We start from the raw sequence: 5,223 nt of genomic DNA, 5'->3' as shown, positions 1-5,223 counted from the left end.
GGTTGAAAGGCATATAGTTGTAGGGAGGGATTTCCAAACGTGTAGGACCAAGGCAGCTGAAGGCACATCCACCAATGGTGGGGTGAAAGAAGGGAGGATGCACAAAAGGCCAGAGTCAGAAGAACTGAGAGTTTGGTGGGGTGGTCATAGTGCTGGAGGAGGCTACAGAAATAGGAATGGGTGAGGCCAGGAGGGGATTTAAACACAAGCATGAAAATGTTAAAAGTGAGGTGTTGGGGTTTAGTGCAAATATAGGTTAGCAAATAGAGGGATGAGAGGTGAAGGGAATGTGGTGTAGGAGAACAGCAACAACAACCTGTATTGGATACAAGGATAAGATACAAACAGCAGAGGTTTGGATGAACTGATGTTTGCAGAGGGTGGATAATCTTAGGAGAGCATGGGAATAATGAGGTGTGGAAATAGCAAAGGCATGGATGAAGGTTTTAGTCATAGAATGGTTACAGCACAGAAGGAGGCTATTCACTCCATTGAGCCCATGCTGGCTCTCAGCAAGAGCACTTCAGCTACTCCCACTCCCCCAGTCTTTCTCCATAGCCCTGTAATTTTTTGCCTTCAGGTACTTATTCAATTCCCTTTTGAAAGCCACAATTGAATCTGCCTCCACCACTCTTTCAGGCAGTGCATTCCAGATCCGAATCACTCACCGCGAAAAAAGGATTTTCCTTATGTCCCCTTTGGTTCCTCTACCTTAAATCTGTGTCCTCTGGTTCTCCGCTAATGGGAACAGTTTCTCTCTCCCTATTCTGTCCAGAACCCTCATGATTTTGAACACCTCTATCAAATCTCCTCTCAACGTTCTCTGCTCTAAGGAGAACAACCCTAGCTTCTCCAGTTTATCCACATAACTGAAGTCCCCCACCCCTGGAATCATTCTTGTAATTCTTTTCTGCACCCTCTCTAAGGCCTTCACATCCTTCCTAAAGTACAGTGCCCAGAATTATTGGACACAATACTTCAGTTGAGGCTGAATCAGTGTTTTATGTAGGTGTTTTGTATGTTCACTGGGTTTTACCTGCCACCGGAGGGCGCGACTATCGGAGTCCTAATGGTCACTGGCAGACACGTGCAAGCCATGTATATAATGTTGATAGCCATGTTGAATCCTCACTTTTGAGAATAAATAAACTGGAGTAAGGTCATGCCTGAACTAACTCACCATACTTAGCCTCGTGGAGTTATTCAATACTTAACAATTGGCGATGAGTTAAAAATATGAACTTTCACGCAACCATGTCTGTTGGAATTTTGAAGAGATTCATGGAAGGGGAATGCTGGGAGGATTTCACTGATCGCCTCAACCAGTACTTCATAGCCAACGGATTGGAAGGAACCGATAACGCAATTAAGCGCAGGGCAGTTCTCCTCACCGTTTGTGGGTCAAAAATGTATGGCCTTATCAAGAATCTACTCTCACTGACTCGACCAATGGATAAGACTTACGATGAATTGTGTACACTGGTTTGGAACCACTTTAAACCGAAGGGAAGCATCATCATGGCGAGGTATCGTTTCTATACGCACAATAGCTCAGAGTGCTAGGACGTGGCGAAATTTGTCGCCGACCTGAGACATCTTGTTGGGCCGTGCAACTTCGGAGTTGCGTTGGAGGAAATGATGCGGGACTTTTTCGTGCTTGGCATTGGCCATGAAGTCATCCTTCGAAAGCTGCTGGCTGCTGAATCTCTAGACCTGAGCAGGGCCATCACAATCGCCCAGGCATGCATGTCCACGGACGAAAACTCGAAACAAATATCTTCCCAGCATTGAAACTCACAGGCAAGTACTGTGCATAAAATAATATTGTCGGCAGGCAGGGCTGCACATGGCAGGGCCTACTCATCCGCGTTCGTACGACCTGTAACTGCTCAAAGTCTGCCATCGGGGGTGAATCTAATCTCACCTTGTTGGCATTGCAGGAGCTATCATCGGGTCCATCAATGCCGATTCAAGCAATACGTGTGCAAAGGCTGTGCAACAATGGGGCACCTTCAGCTAATGTGTCCGCAACCGAGCAAGTGTGCTGCGACACACCACGTGGCTGAGGATGATTGACCCAGCGTGGATCAAGCAGCACAGGCAACTCAACCCAAGGTACAGGATGAAGAAGTGTATGGGGTACATTCTTTTACCAAAAGTCCTCCAATAATGCTGGAAGTTAAATTAAATGGGATTCCAGTATCCATGGAATTGGACACGGGTGCGAGTCAGTCAATAATGAGCCAGAGGGCTTTCAAAAAGCTGTGGGACACTAAGGCAAAAAGACCCAAACTGGACCCAATCAATGCGAAGCTGCGTACCTACACCAAAGAGCTCATACCAGTCATTGGCAGCGCGGCAGTAAAGGTATCGTACGATGGAGCTGTGCATGATTTATCGTTGTGGATCATTCCAGGCAATGGCCCAATGCTGTTCGGCAGGAGTTGGCTTGAGAAAATTAAATGGAACTGGAATGATATTAAAGTTTTATCATCAGTGGATGACGCTTCGTGTGCTCAAGTGCTGAGCAAGTTTCCCTCGTTGTTCGAACCAGGCATTGGCAACTTCACGAGAGCCAATGTGCAGATCCACCTAGGCCCGGATGCAAGACCCGTCCATCACAAGGCTCGGGCGGTTCCGTACATGATGAGGGAGAAAGTCGAGATCGAACTGGACAGACTTCAACAGGAAGGAATCATATCACCAGTCGAGTTCAGCGAATGGGCCAGTCCAATTGTCCCGGTGTTGAAAAGTGATGACACGATCGGGATCTGCGGCCTACAAAGTAATGATCAACCGAGTCGTGATACAGGATCAGTACTCATTACCCAAGGCTTACGACCTATTTGCAACGCTAGCGGGGGGGAAGGTGTTCACCAAATTGGACCTGATCACCGCTTACATGACACAGGAGCTGGTCAAATCATCGAACAAACTGACGTGTATCAACACGCACAAAGGACTGTTTATATACCATAGATGCCCTTTCGGAATTCGCTCGGCGGCAGCCATATTTCAGAGAAACATGGAGAGTTTGCTGAAGTCCATCCTGAGAACCGTCGTGTTCCAAGATGACATCCTGATCACCGGTCACAACACCACCTGCGCAAAATGGAAGAGGTTCTACGTCATCTGGATAGAGTGGGACTCAGGCTAAAATGCTCCAAGTGCATTTTCATGGCATCAGAAGTCGAATTCCTGGGGAGAAAGATTGCAGCAGACGGTATCAGGCCTACGGACTCGAAGACAGAGGGCATCAAGAATGCACCCAGACCCCAGAGTGTGACGGAGCTGCGTTCGTTCCTGGGTCTTCTCAACTATTTTGGTAACTTTATACCTAGTTTGAGCACATTGCTAGAGCCTTTGCACATGTTGCTGAGAAAGGGTAAGGACTGAGTTTGGGGTAAATCTCAAGACAGCCTTTGAGAAGGCCAGGAACCTATGTTCCAGTAAATTACTGGTACACTATGACTCATGTAAGTGATTAGTGCTGGCCTGCGACGCCTCATCATATGGGGTCGGCTGTGTGCTCCAGCAAACCAATGTATCAGGCAAACTCCAACCAGTTGCATACGCGTCCAGAAGTCTGTCTAAGGCCGAAAGAGCCTATAGTATGGTAGAGAAAGAGGCTTTAGCATGCGTATATGGGGTTAGGAAAATGCACCAATACCTGTTTGGGCTTCGGTTTGAGCTTGCAATAGACTACAAGCCGCTCATTTCATTGTTTTCTGAGAGCAAAGGTAAACACCAACTCCTCGTCCTGCATCTAAAGATGGGCACTGACATTATTCGCTTATGATTATGTCATCCGGCACAGAGCAGGCACTGAAAACTGTGCTGATGCGCTTAGCCGGCTACCATTGCCCACAACCAGGGTGGAAATGCTGCAGCCCGCAGACTTGCTGCTGGTTATGGATGCCTTCAAGAGTGAGGGTCACCCATCATGACTCACCAAATTAGGACCTGGACCAGCCAAGCGTAAAAAGGTGTGTCCTAAATGGAAATTGGTCTGCCATTCCCAGGGAAATGCAGGATGAAATTAAGGCTTATAGCCACTGCAGAGATGAATTGTCTAGTCAGTCTGATTGTCTGTTATGGGGTAATCGTGTTGTTATGCCAAAAAAAGGCAGGGAAACTTTTGTGCGAGATTTACACAGTACCCACCCAGACATTGTCATGCTGAAGGCCATTGCCAGGTCTCACGTTTGGTGGCCCGGCATTGACTTGGATTTGGAGTCATGCGTGCATCAGTGCAACATTTGCCTGCAACTGAGTAACGCACCTGTGGAAGCTCCACTGAGTCTGTGGTCATGGTCATCCAAACCGTGGTCAAGGATCCACATAGACTTTGCCGGCCTCTTTCTCAGTAAAATGTTTTTGATGGTGGTGACCGCTTACTCCAAATGGATTGAATGCGTAATCATGTCATCCAGCATGTCCATAGCCACTATTGAAAGCCTCCGGGCCATATTCGCCACCCATGGCCTGCCCAACGTCCTTGTCAGCGACAACGGACCGTGTTTCACCAGTTCGGAGTTCCATGAGTTTATGACGCATAATGGTATCAAGCATGTCAGTTCTGCCCCTTTCAAACCCGCCTCTAACGGTCACGCGGAGTGGGCTGTCCAACCATTAAGCAGAGCTTAAAACGCGTGACTCACGGCTCCCTACAGACTCGCTTGTCCTGCATTTTGCTCAGTTACCGGACGAGACCCCACTCGCTCACCGGGCTCCCCCCTGCCGAGCTGTCAATGAAGAGAGGCCTCAAAACCAGCCTCTCCCTTGTACACCTGGATCTCAATGATCACGTCGAAACCCGAAGGCAACGGCAGCAATGCTACCACAATCGCGTGGCCGTATCACGTGACATTGATGTTCATGACCATGTGTTTGTCCTCAATTATGGTCATGGTCCAAAGTGGGTTGCTGGTACGGTTTTGGCCAAGGAGGGGAACAGGGTGTATGTAGTCAAATTGTTAAATGGCCAAACGTGCAAGAGGCACATCATAGAAACATAGAAAATAGGTGCAGGAGAAGGCCATTCGGCCCTTCGAGCCTGCACTGCCATTCAATATGACCATGGCTGATCATTCAACCTCAGTACCCCACCCCAGCCTTCTCTCCATATCCCTTGATCACTTTAGCCGTAAGGACTACATCTAACTCCCTTTTGAATATGTCCAACGAACTGGCCTCAACAACTTTCTTTGGCAGAGAATTCCA

Source organism: Pristiophorus japonicus, chromosome 7 (assembly GCF_044704955.1).
Source record: "Pristiophorus japonicus isolate sPriJap1 chromosome 7, sPriJap1.hap1, whole genome shotgun sequence".
Classification (NCBI taxonomy): domain Eukaryota; kingdom Metazoa; phylum Chordata; class Chondrichthyes; family Pristiophoridae; genus Pristiophorus; species Pristiophorus japonicus.
This window is presented reverse-complemented; position numbering follows the sequence as displayed.